The sequence below is a fragment of the Salmo salar genome, chromosome ssa07 (assembly GCF_905237065.1).
Source record: "Salmo salar chromosome ssa07, Ssal_v3.1, whole genome shotgun sequence".
In the NCBI taxonomy this organism is placed as follows: Eukaryota; Metazoa; Chordata; class Actinopteri; order Salmoniformes; family Salmonidae; genus Salmo; species Salmo salar.
Window position 1 is genome coordinate 68,764,319 of NC_059448.1, and position 14,777 is coordinate 68,779,095.

A 14,777-nucleotide genomic window follows, 5' to 3' on the forward strand; every position below is an offset into this window, starting at 1 on the left:
TTATGTGAGGGATAATCAACCAGGGGCTATGGGTTCAATGGAAAATAATGAACAACGTGGAAGGTGTGTTCCGTGACCCGCTAGAGGATTAGATTTAACAATGTAAAAACACAATACAACCACATATGTATAAAATCCATTTAAAATGATTGAAGATGACAAGTTAAAATTGAAAATACATAAAAACCAAATACGTACACAAAATTATAATATGAAAACAAATAGTTTCATTAATACTACATTGAACAAAAAATATCAACTCAACATGCAACAATTTAAAAGATATTACTGAGTTACAGTTCTTATAAGGAAACCAGTCAATGTAAATTCATTCATCAGGCCCTTATCTATGGATTCAACATGACTGCAAATACAGATATGCATCTGTTGGTCAAAGATAACTTTAAAAAGGTATGGGTGTGGATCAGACAGCTAGTCAGTATCTGGTGTAACCATCATTTGCCTCACACATCTCCTTCGCCTAGAGTTGATCAGGCTGTTGATTGTGGCATGTGGAATTCTGTTGATGCAAAGCATCCCAAAACATGCTCACTGATTGACATATCTGGTGAGTGTGCAGGCCATGGAAGAATTGAGACATGCACAGCTTCCTGGAATTGTGTACAGATCCTTGCGACATGGGGCCGTGCATAATAATGCTGAAACATGAGGTGATGGCGGCGGATGAATGGCACGACAAGGGGGCCTCAGGATCTTGTCAAGGTATCTCTATGCATTCAAATTACCATTGATAAAATGCAATTGTGTTCATTGTAGTTTATGCCTGCCCATACCATAACCCCCCTGCCACCGTGGGACACTCTGTTCACAACGTTGACATCAACAAACCACTTACCAATACGACACCAAACACGCTGTCTGCCATCTGCCCGGTACAGTTGAAACCAGGATTCATCTGTGAAGAGCACATTTCTCCAGCTGCCAGTGGCCATCAAAGGTGAGCATTTGTCCACTGAAGTCAGTTACAATGCCGAACTGCAGTCAGGTCAAAATACCGGCGAGGTCGACGAGCACGCAGATGGGCTCCCCTGACACGGTTTCTGACAGTTTGAGCACAAATTCTTTGGTTGTGCAAACCCACAGTTTCATCAGCTGTCCGGGTGGCTGGTCTCAGATGATCCAGCAGCTGAAGAAGCCGGATGTGGAGCTCCTGTGCAGGTGTGGTCAGACATGTTCTACAGTTGTGAGACCTGTTGGATGTCCTGCCAAATTCTCTAAAATGACATTGGAGGTGGCTTATGGTTGAGAAGTTTACATTAAATTATCTGGCCACAGCACTGTTGGACATTCCTGCAGTCAGCATGACAATTGCATGCTCCCTCAAAACTTAAGACGTCTGTGGCTTTATGCTGTGTGACAAATCTGCACATTTTAGAGTGGCCTTTTATTGTCCCCAGCAGAATGTACACCTGTATAATGATCATGCTGTTTAATCAGCTTCTTGATATGACACACCTGTCAGGTGGATGGATTATCTTGTCAAAGGAGAAATGCTCACTAACAAGGATGCATATAAATTTGTGCACAACATGTTGAGAGAAATAAGCTTTTTGTGTGTATGGAACATTTCTGGGATCTTTGACTTTACATGTTGTGTTTATATTTTTGTTCAGAATATTATACTTTCTCTTAGCCTGTTCCATCTTAAAACATTCCTTAAGGTTTGCCTTATAACTTCATAACTTATGGATGGATTTTGATCTGTTTTGGTACACAACTCCATTCCTCTGCACCAGTGTTAAGGAAATAGCTTTTTCCAGCCAGGCTCCTATAGTGCAGCGGTCTGATATTGGCAACACTTGCTCTGGTGTGATGGCTATGAGAGTCTGTAATGAAATTAAAATAACCAGACAGGTAACTGTCACAGGATCCAACGAAAGTGGCGCCCCTCCTCGGTCGGGCGGCGCTCGCGGTCGTCGTTGCCGGCCTATTAGCTGCCACCGATCGTTGTTTCTGTGTCTTTTGGTTGTGTCTGTCTGTTCCGCACCTGTTTTGTGTCTGTCATTAGTGGGGGCTTATTTAGTGTGTGTTTTCAGTTGGGGTTTTGTGCGGGATTGTTTATTGTCCACTCAGGACGGTGGGACGTGATTTGAACATTTTCACTGACAGTTTTGTCAGAAGATTTACCGGGCTGCGCCCCTTGCTTTTTGTGCCGTGTGATAATATTTTTCGTGTGTTATGGGAATGTGTTTTTCCCAGGCAGACTGTATGTAGCGCCCTGTGCCTTACGGCCTTTTGTGTGTGTCGATTTATTAAAAGACACTCACCTCCAGCACCTCTGTCTCCTGCATCTGATTCCGCCTCTACACTAGTCCAAGTCAGTCGTGACAGAATCCCGCACCATCTCCTATGGAGTCAGCAGGAGCAGAAGCGCCATCCATGGCTGAGCAGGTCTCCCAACATGCCAGCCTCCTTCACCGCCTAGGCTCGGCAATGGATCAGGTGTTGGCCCGGTTGGAGAGCTGGGAGAGAGGTGCCTCCCCAGCCAGACCAGCTCCGGTCCCTCACCCTGCGCCCCTACCCACACCCACTGAAGCGGGTGCCGGCGGGATCCGGATTTCACCTCCCAGGGAGTTCGATGGGACGGCCGCTGGGTGCAAGGGGTTCCTGCTCCAACTAGAACTGTACCTGGCGACCGTCCGCACCCCTCCCTCCGACGAAGAGAGGGTGAGCGTCCTCGTCTCGTGTCTCACGGGTCGAGCCCTGGAATGGGCCAATGCGGTCTGGGATGTTCCAGACTCGGCCCGGGGGTGACTACCCTGAGTTCACCCGCGGTTTTCGATCATCCCCCGGAGGGCAGGGCGGCGGGTGAGCGACTATTCCATTTGAGACAGGAGACGAGGAGAGCTCAGGATTTCGCATTGGAATTCCGGACTCTCGCCGCTGGATCGGGGTGGAACGAGCGGGCCCTGATAGACCACTATAGGTGCAGCCTTCACGAGGACGTCCGCCGGGAGCTGGCTTGTAGGGACAACACCTCCACTCTGGACCAACTGGTGGATTTGTCCATTAGATTGGACAACCTGCTGGCTGCCCGGGGACGTTCCAGTCGGGGCCTGTTCGTTCCGCCTCCCAGTCCTCCCGCTCCACAGCCCATGGAGATAGGGGGGGGCTGCATCGAGGAGGACCGGAGGGGGGGTCTCTCCTGCACCCGATATGGGCGCAGAGGACACACTGTGGACCGGTGCTGGAGAGGTCCCTCCGGGAGTTCGGAGGGCAGGCAGAGCACTACTTCGACTCCCCAGGTGAGTCCGCACCAGCCACACCCAGAGCCCCCTGTCGACCACTTGTACACCTCCATTTGTTTTCCTAATTTTCCCCCTCACTTCCAGTATAAGGCGCTAGTCGATTCAGGAACAGCTGGGAGTTTTATGGACCGTGGGTTAGCTAAGAGGTTAGGGATTCCCCTGGTTCAGCTGGACCACCCCTTCCCCGTGCACGCCCTAGATAGTCGACTGCTAGGGTCAGGCCAAGTAGGGGAGGTCACCGTGCCACTGGTTATGCAGACGTGGGGGGGTCATGAGGAGCGTATCAGCCTGTTCCTCATTGACTCCCCAGCGTTTCCGGTGGTACTGGGAATCCCCTGGCTAGCCACACACAACCCCCAGATTTCGTGGGGGCAGAGGGCTCTGACGGGGTGGTCGAGGGAGTGCTCAGGTAGGTGCATAGGAGTTTCCATCGGTGTGACTACGGTGGAGAGTCCAGACCAAGTCTCCACCATGCACATTCCCTCAGAGTATGCCGATTTGGCTATCGCTTTCAGTAAGACGAAGGCGACTCTATTACCCCCCCCATCGACGAGGGGATTGTGCGATAAACCTCCAGGCCGACGCGGTTCTTCCTAGGAGTCACGTGTATCCTCTGTCTCAGGAGGAGACAGTGGCTATGGATACATACGTCACTGAGTCCTTGAGACAGGGATACATTCGGCCCTCTAAGTCCCCCATCTCCTCGAGCTTCTTTTTTGTGAAGAAGAAGGAGGGAGGTCTGCGCCCGTGCATTGACTATAGAGGTCTAAATGCTATCACAGTGGGTTTCAGTTAACTGCTACCTCTCATTGCTACGGCAGTGGAGTCATTTCACGGGGCGCGCTTCTTCACGAAATTGGATCTCAGGAGTGCGTATAACCTGGTGCGTATCCGAGATGGAGACGAGTGGAAAACCGCATTTAGTACCACATCGGGCCATTATGAGTACCTCGTCATGCCGTATGGGTTAAAGAACGCTCCCGCTGTCTTCCAATCCTTTGTGGACGAGGTCCTTAGGGACATGCTCGGGCAGGGTGTGTTGGTGTACATCGATGACATCCTGATCTGCTCCGCCACACGTGCCGAGCATGTGTCCCTGGTGCGTAAAGTGCTTGGGCGGCTGCTGGAGCATAACCTATACGTCAAGGCTGAGAAATGTGAGTTCTTCAAACGAGCCGTCTCATTTCTAGGATATCGCATTTCCACCTCGGGGGTGGAGGTGGAGTGTGACCGTGTGACGGCTGTGCGTAATTGGCCAACCCCAACCACTGTGAAGGAGGTGCAGCGGTTCTTGGGGTTCGCTAATTATTATCGGAAGTTTATCCGGGGTTTTGGCCAGGTGGCAGCTCCCATTATCTCACTGATGAAGGGGGGCCGGTGCGGCTACGATGGTCAGCAGAGGCGGACAGAGCCTTCCATCGTCTGAAGGTTCTGTTTACCAATGCACCTGTCCTGGCGCAGCCGGACCCCTCTTTGCCATTCATAGTGGAGGTGGACGCGTCCGAGGCTGGGGTAGGAGCTGTGCTATCGCAGCGCTCGGGCGTTCCTCCGAAGCTCCGCCCATGTGCGTTCTTTTCTAAGAAGCTGAGCCTGGCGGAGCGCAACTATGATGTGGGGGACCGGGAGCTGTTAGCCGTGGTCAGGGCTTTGACGGTGTGGAGATATTGGCTTGAGGGGGCACGTCACCCTTTTCTCATCTGGACCGACCACCGTAACCTGGAGTATATTCGGGCAGCGAGGAGACTTAAGGCACATGAAAGTTCACATGTTCTAGAAGGCATTTCTGTCCCAAAACGCATTTTGATTTAAAAACAAATACATGTTATTAGCAGTGACATGGGACTTACGCCTAGTTTCTTGAAACAAGTCACATATAAGTATTGTTGGATTTGTTTAATGTATATAGGTGTTTATAGATATTAAATGACGAAGTAGTTGTTTTGTAGTTTGTGATACAGGTGTTGTTGATGTAGTTTTTTACACTGTAGTTTGTGAAAGTGGTGTGGAGTGATTATGAAATGTTTTGGGATATACCCCACTCTACACTAATCTTTAGATTCATGTTTTTAAACAACTCATAATATTTGAAAGCATGTATACAACTAGTATTATTTAAGAATCAGAATAACTGACAAATATACACTGCATTCAGAAAGTATTCAAACCCCTTGAGTTTTTCAATATTTAGTTACGTTACAGACTTATTGTCAAGTCATTTTCTTGAATCCTACCATCATAGTCTAGTACACGTTGAATGAAGATGATTAGACTACTCATGTTTTTACTACGTGACTATGTTTACGCTCTCACTACAGAACATATTAATTATAGGACCTTTATGCCCTCACACTAGTCCCCAAACAGGAAAACGGCATGTCAGGCTACTAAATGAAATAATGACATATCAGATGAATGTTTTTAAAATGTATTGGTGAAAGTAATCAAAAAAAAGTAATCAGATTACATTACTGATTTTGAGTAATCCCAAGGATTACTTTACTGTTTACTTTATTGTTCATGTTATTACAATCAATATTATATGAACCATTTATTAGCAGCTTGTAAACAAAGCTGCTGTGCTTAACTCACAAAAAAATCATTTTTCATCACTTTGAAGTGACGCAAATGGCAAATGAAGCCTTCCATTTTGAGATATATTAAACAACTTATTTTTAACCAAAATAATTTGATACAGTTACTAAAAGATCTGAACATCTTCATTGGTAGATGTTATATCTGCCCTGATTTCATGTTTTGAATAGCAGATTAATATACAAAGAGCTCATACCCTCTAAGTGTTGGGAAAGTGGTCAACATTTCAGTTGTTTTAAAAAGTGGAAAGCAAATAGAGTTGATGTAGTTACTAAAACATCTGTATGGTTTGATTCTGGTTGGCTTCTAAACAGCTTCTACCCCCAAGCCATAAGACTCCTGAACAGCTAATCAAATGGCCACCCAGACTATTTGCATGCCCCCCCCCCTTCACTGTTGCTGCTACTCTGTTATTATCTATATAGCCACTTTAAGAACTCTACCTACATGTACATAATTACCTCAATTACCTCGACACCAGTGCCCTCTCATTTTGTCACATTGTACCGGTACCCCCTGTATATAGCCCCGCTATTGTTATTTACTGCTTGTCTTTAATAATTTGTTTTTCTTATCTTTAACTTTTTTTTAGGGATTTTCTTAAAACTGCATTGTTGGTTAAGGGCTTGTAAGTAAGCATTTCACTGTAAGGTCTACACCTGTTTTCGGCGCATGCAACAAATACAATATGATTTGAATGTTCCGATTTCATATTTGAATAGCAGAGAAGTAGACTAAGATTGCATAGGCTTTGTCTCCCCAGCCCAGGGGCCAGACCAAAAATGTGTCCACTTCGGGGTGGCAAAGGTTTGATGGTATTACATTTCCCCCACAAGGCATTGATCAAATTGATATTTACATAAAAATGGGTTGCTTGGCTCCTGGATGCGTCTAGACATTATTTACACATTCTTCTAGCCTAGCATTTGTTGGGGTTTGTCTAAATCTTAGTGCTTGCCTCTCCAACCTGTGAACTACAGTGGCTTGTGAAAGTATTCACCGCCATTGGCATTTTTCCTATTTTGTTGCCTTACAACCTGGAATAAAAAATGTACTTTTTGTGGGGTTTGTATCATTTGATTTTCACAACATGCCTACCACTTTGAAGATCAAAATATTTTTTATTGTGAAACAAACTAGAAATAAGACAAAAACAGAACTTGAGCGTGCATAACTATTCACCCCCAAAATGCAATACTTTGTAGAGCAACTACAGCTGCAAGTCTTTTGGAGTATGTCTCTATAATCCTGGCACGTCTAGACACTGGGATTTTTGCCCGTTCTTCAAGGCAAAACTGCTCCAGCTCCTCAAGAAGAATGGGTTCCGCTGGTATACAGCAATCTTTAAGTCATACCACAGATTCACAATTGGATTGAAATCTGGGCTTTGACTAGGCCATTCCAAGACATTTAAATTTTTCTGGCCACTCTTCCATAAAGCCCAGCTCTGTGAAGTGTACGTCCTAAAGTGGTCGGATGGACAAATACTCCAGTCTCTGCTGTGGAGCTTTGCAGCTCCTTCAGGGTTATCTTTGGTGCCTACTACCGAAACCAAACGTGTGCAACGAATGTATTAGGGACTTGTGTTCTATTGTATAAAATGCTTTACAAAAGTTGAGGAATATTATATACTGTCGGAGTCAACTGAATCAGCGCGAACAATCAAGTCTAAAACTAAACTAACGTTACAGCTGATGTGGCGACATTTCATGAAACCAATTTGGGTTTCATTAATAAGGTGGTTTTTGGCCCATTTTAAGTCTATTAGCTTATGCTAAAATTATCAGTTTATAAACTGTATTAAATAATCTAATAGGTCTCCAATTATCTATGAAAATGGGATCTTTATCAGGTTTTGGTATTAAGGAAATAATCCCTTGTTTAATGATAGTAATCAGCTCACCCTTAGCAAGGCATTCTTGGAACATGTTGAATACGGGTCCCTCTAAATGTTCCCAAAAGTGTAAATGAAATTCCACAGAAAGACTATCTGTTCCAGGTGCTTTGCCCTTCTTCACAGATTTAAGAGCATAAAAAGGCATTTTAACGTGATAGATTTAGCCGGTGGTAATTTGTGAAATAGACAAATTCTCAGTAAAAGCGGCTGGAATGCGCTTTTAACCAATCAGCATTCAGGATTAGACCCACCCGTTGTATAAATTCATAACATTATCTCGGTGATGTTGTTGACCTTTTGCAGTTTTGTTACTTGGGTCAAGGAACAACACATTTTTTGGTGAGTGTCCCTTGGACTGTTTAAAGTGGAACTGACAGCGTTTTAACTACTTTGCAGTCAAAAATATCAAATTCTCAGTTTATGCTCAGAAACCAGGTTTTAAAAATAGGTTATATTTGACTCAACATTCCATGACACACATGAAGGCATTGTTTTTGGTCGGCCAAAACATATTGCTATCACAATGTAAATTACAGCTGCCCTGGTACATTGTTCCTGCCTCCATTCGATATATACTGTTTCACTTTCAAAGACTCAATATTTTGGACAGAATTTGACAAATGTAACTAAGGCTGGGAATGTCAATACAATCAAACTAGCAAGGCCAAGGCCAGTGGTCACAAGTCAGTTAAAATGTGGCTGATAGGCTAGCGTATCTATTTATGTAGCAAGCTAAAACACTTAACTTAGCTAGATAGCTAGCTGCTAGGAGGATGTCATCGGAGGAGTGGGTGAGTGACTGAATTTTCCGGTGGCTACAGAGATGGGGATGCAGGTGTCATTTGGTTAGCTAGCAAGACATGTTAATCGTTTAGCTATTCTGAAATTGAACGACTGTTATCCAGTTAGCATATCTCTTGCGTTTTGCAAATTCACTCTTGACTATCTACTTCGATTTCAGAGCACTCTCACCAGAGCGCAAAATAACTGATGAATTTACCAATGCAACACCTGCTGAATATGACTGGTGTCAGTAAATGTAGGCAATGAAAGTAAGTTAGTCACAAACATGCTAAATAACATGCAAACAGCCTAACAAGGGTGTTTGCATTCTGGGGTGAGTCAAAAGGTCAGAGTGAGGTGTTCTCTCATTTGTGTAGCTAGCTAGCCAACTTTTATTTTTAGTTAACCTTTATTTGACTAGGCAAGTCAGTTAAGAACACATTCTTATTTACAAGGACAGCCTAGGAACAGTTTGTTAACTGCCTTGTTCAGGGGCAGATTTTTACCTTGTCAACAGATTTTTAACCTTGTCAGCTCAGGGACTTGATCCACCAACCTTTCGGTTACTGGCCCAACACTCTAACCACTAGGCTACCTGCCGCCCAACTTTGGCCAGTTAGCCTGGGTGCTTGGTTGGGACAAGCAGCAGAAGGACGAGGAGGCTACAATTCCCCGTCACTTATCAGTGCAGTTTTGACGACCAACTTGCTGAAACAGTTTGAGAGGGTTTATCTAATGTTCCTCCATTAGATTTGAGATAATCTTGCTCTGACTAGCATTAGTTGTTGATCTTGTTGTCGATGTGCATATTGGAAAAGATAGCCTACCTTGTCATGATTGTTTGATCAACAGGACTATAAAAGTTCCCAAATGTAAGAGGACTCCCATGGTATTTACATATTAACAGAAATCCATTCAGGTGTATTTTGTGGCTTTTGGTGAATGTGTTCTATTGATCTAAAGTCGCTCTGTTGCTACTTCCTGTAAACACACAATCCAGTTCATAGTGAATAATGACAGGTCCTACTTCCTGTTAACACACAGTCCAGTTCAAAGTGAATGATGGCAGGCCCTACTGCCTGTTAAAACACAGTCCAGTTCATAGAGAATGATGGCAGGCCCTACTGCCTGTAAACACAGTCCAGTTCATAGTGAATGATGACAGGCCTGTGTGCAAATGGCATGTTTGTATATAGTCCTACTGTAGTTCTGATTGGCTATGGTGCACCAGTCTGCATAGACTCTGGTCCTAGACAAGAAAGATGGTTTATTTACTGCAGTGTCTATTAAATTGTCCAAACGCAAGGCCACTTTCCCACTCTATATTGCTATGGAATTTTCACAAATGACTTACTATACATAATTCCCAAACATTCTATGAATTTATGAAACCGTGAAAATTACCAAATCTAAGTGCTCTCTTGTCAGAAATTCCTGGGTTGTAAATGAACAGATTTTAATATGATTTCATGTTTCTAAAACGCAGTCAGTTCCATTTTAAACCCAGGAAGCAGCCTTTTAATTTGACATTCACCAGCTTTTCAAGCTTAATACTGTCAAAATATATATGGGAATTAGCTTCCAAAGAATGGAGTTTCTCTGAGCAACTATCGTCATTACTGCCGTCACGACCTTTATGTACTTCCAAATAAGGTCTGAATAAAAAGATGCAAGCAACTAAAAAAATGCCTTGTCTGGAAAGAATCTATATTACGTTCTGGGTAGAGAAGGTGGAATGTTATTACGTTCTGGGTAGGGCAGGTGGAAAATTATTACGTTCTGGGTAGGGCAGGTGGAATATTATTACGTTCTGGGTAGGGCAGGTGGAATATTATTACGTTCTGGGTAGAGCAGGTGGAATATTATTACGTTCTGGGTAGGGCAGGTGGAATATTATTACGTTCTGGGTAGGGCAGGTGGAATATTATTACGTTCTGGGTCGGGCAGGTGGAATATTATTACGTTCTGGGTAGAGCAGGTGGAATATTATTACGTTCTGGGTAGAGCAGGTGGAATATTATTACGTTCCGGGTAGGGCAGGTGGAATATTATTACGTTCTGGGTAGGGCAGGTGGAATATTATTACGTTCCGGGTAGGGCAGGTGAATTAACTGATTAGATTTTATGTTCCTACACTGTGGTAGGTGATAAAACTGAGATCTTCTTTAATTACGAGATGCTCATGCCTCTGCTCTACCATTAGGAATCGTTGTCACAAAGGCGACAAGCTTAGGTCCAATATAAGCCAATAGAAACGATATCTGGCCATCCAGAAATACGACAATACAAATGTATTTCCCCAATGTAGCGATTGTGTGGTTTTCGTGACGTTGTCAACTAACCCTAACTATTTGACCGATGTTTGCTGCTCCTCTTTCCTCTTGTATTTCAGCTAGCTATGGCCAGCCTGTCCAACTACGCTGTGCGTATGACATGTCTCAGCGCATGTATGTGATAAAGGAATTTATATGTTTAAAGATAATGACTAAAGTATTCCACCCCTGAAACCATATAACTGTTGTGTAAATGTATGTGAGACTGTTTCTGCTTGGAATAGATTAGCACGTTGTGAAAAAAAGTGCCCAAAGGTGGCAGGAGCTAAAATATTTCTTGATTATTATGTCCACGATAATACATTTAACATAACCCCAATGATAGGTTTCAGTCCGTGAATGTAGGACATGTAAGATGTGTTGTTTTTGACTATGTTCCCCGCTGGTGTGCACTCAGAATGGTGTGTCGTTGGGTCAAAGGAGAGATGAGGAGATGCAGCACTTGTACACTGAACAAAAATATAAACGCAACATGTAAGGTGTTGGTTCCATGAGCTGAAATAAAAGATCCCAGAAATGTTCCATATGCACAAAAAGCTTATTTCTCTCCAATGCTAGACTCAAATGTGGTTACATCCCTGTTAGTGAGCAGTTCTCCTTTACCGAGATTACACATCTACCTGACAGGAGTGGCATATCAAGAAGCTGATTAAACAGAATGATCGTTACACAGGTGCACCTTGTGCTGGGGACAATAAAAGGCCACTATAAATTGTGCAGTTTTGTTACACAACACAATGCCACAGATGTCTCAAGTTTTGAGGGGGCGTGCAATTGGCATGTTGACTGCTGGAATGTCCACCAGAGCAGTTGCCAGAGAATTTAATGTTTATTTCTCTTCCATAAGCCACCAACTGGCCTCACTACCGCACAACAATGTGTATGGTGTTATGTGTGCAAGCGGTTTGCTGATGTCAACGTTGTTAACAAAGTGCCCAAAGGTGGCAGTTGGGTTATGGTATGTGTAGGTATAAGCTACGGACAGTGAAAACAATTGCATTTTATCAAAGGCAATTTAAATGCACAGAGGTTCCCTGACAAAATCCTGAGGCCCATTGTTGTGCCATTCAGCCGCCGCCATCACCTCATGTTTCAGCATGATAATGCACGGCCCCATGTCACAAGGATCTGTACACAATTCCTGGAAGCTGAAATTGTCCCAGTTCATCCATGGCCTGCATACTCACCAGACATGTCACCCGTTGAGCATGTTTGGGATGCTCTGGATTGACATGTGTAACAGATGTTAAACGTACTCTCCTTGTGTTGTGTTTTGTTCAAATAAATCACCCCAGCCAGTGGTCCCAGTTGAGCATTATTTATTATCTGTTGTTAAATAGGAAACAGCATGTTAGTTGTGCCGGGCTTAATGATGTTGATGGCTGTCGATGGTAAAATCTGTAGCATGAAAACAACTGTGTTAGCAGTGGGCTTATGTGACCATTACATCGGTGCATGCTAGCATGCTAGCTAACACACTTAAATACAGCAATCATATACCAAAGAACATCCCAGAAAGCCCCTCAATCCCTAACAGGTACCATATACCCACACATGTATAAATCAGCAATGTACAGCAACCTTGTAAACAAAATGTTAAAATGCACCAATAGAAAACCAGTATTCAGAACGTGACCCCTTGCATCACATTTTCATACTGGCGAGACCTGATGTTCGCTATCTCCCCTAATCTGCAAGTGGGGCCAATAACAACACGCCTTATTGTCATCGGAATTGAACCAACCAATAAGAATGCTTGAACATTAAATACACCTTTCTTTAAAGGCAAGTGGCAACACAACCAACCCTGTTACACGTCACCCATTGAGCATTTTTGGGATGCTCTGGATCAATGTGTACGACAGCATGTTCCAGTTCCCACCACTATCCAGCGTCTTCGCACAGCCATTGATTAGGGACAAATTTCTTTCTTTCAATTGACTGATGTCCTTATATGAACTGCAATGTAATGTAGATATTCTTGCATGTTGCGTTTTATATTTTTGTTCTGTGAAATTGTGGATCCTAATAAATAATATAAATATTTATTATTAAATATGAGGCTATCATATTTGACCTTACTTGACTCCATAAAGTCACGGGGTCTAAATACTTTCCAAATGCACTGTACTGCTCTGTTCTGTGCTAGCTCTGGTCATGGGCAAAGCTAGCTAGGTTTGGCTCACACTAGCTCTGGTCCTGGGCATAGCTAGCTGGGTCTGGCTCACACTACCTCTGGTCCTGTGCATCGCTATCTAGGTTTGGCTCACACTAGCTCTGGTCCTGGGCGTAGCTAGCTGGGTCTGGCTCACACTAGCTCTGGTCCTGGGCGTAGCTAGCTAGGTCTGGCTCACACTAGCTCTGGTCTGCGCTATAAATTATAAGTACATAAATGTGCATAAATCAGCATATATTACCTAGCAACAATAATTGTAACTCTTGAACTGTTCAAGTTAGATACACCAAAACAACGTTCACAGGTTCAGGCTATCCTAACTTTAAATTCTTTAAAACTTGTATCAAACATAACTATATACATTACCAATCAAGTTTGGACACACCTACTCAAATCAAATCAAAACCTAGGAAGAAACCAAGAGAGGAACCAGGCTATGAGGGGTGGCCAGTCTTCTTCTGGCTGTATGAATGAATGTATACTCATTCAAGGGTTTTCCCTTGTCAAGAGTGAGCAAAGCTGTCATCAAGGCAAACTACTGGTGGCTAAGGTGGCTACTTTGAAGAATCTCAAATATAAAATATATTTGTTTAATTACTACATGATTCCATATGTGTTATTTCATAGTTTTGATGACTTCACTATTATTCAACAAAGTAGATAATAGTAAAAATAAAACATTTACCTGGAATGAGTAGGTCTGTCCAAATGTTTTGACTGGTACTGTATATTTGCATACATTTCCATGAAATAACTCACCAGCAGTAAGTCTTAAACTGTTCAAGCGAGATACACTGAACCAACTTTCATATGTTCCGGCTATTTTAACTTTTCATCTACCTACCTTTTCAACTATAACCAGTCACCAGAATTACTATTGCAGACACTAATACTACTATAAGTTTTTTCAAAACCAAACATACTTAAAACTGATTCGCTTTAAATAGTTATTTAAAACATTTAAAAAACTTCTACCATTACCACAAAATACTTTTAGAGTTAAAGCAAGTCTCATAAATTGTACTTCATGTACATTTTACCATCTATTTACTATTATTATTATTATTACTGCTGTTGAACAAATGTCCAAAAGGTTTTTGTCTTTGAGAAGTTAGGAGGGATGTGATGTTCATGTTAAATGGGTGTCTGCCCCCTTTAAGAGCCCCTGAGACTGGGATAAGGGAGAGATGACCAGATAGAGAAACCTGTATTTGCAAACAAAGGACAGAATGTACATTTGATATCTGACTTTTTAACTTACAACAAATAACTTTAACTAGGACCTAAGTTCTCGCCAAGGATTTAATTACTGGTGAAAGAGTTATTTAATATTACACTTGTTGCCAATCCATGGGAGCATCTGCTAAATGACTACATTGTAATGTAAATTTAGTGCTATGTATATTATGTAGGTTATGTATTTGTTGTGTTGTTTCCTGTTTGGTCCCCAAGAAGAGTAGATCATTAGGAATCCTAATTAATGCTAAATATGAGGCCTTATTTGACCTTATTTGGTCATATTTGACATTATTTGACTCTACTTTCTTATTTGGATGGATACTACATGTACAAGTGGTTAGGGTTGGTTGGTAAAGGACTCTATTTTCAGGTTATTTCTGGTTTGGGTGTGGGTTACCGTGGTGATGTGTGTATAAGTCCATGGAGGTACAGTTCAAAGGACTGAGGCTCCTCCTCCTCATTTGACTAGGCGTGCTGATTAGATCCAC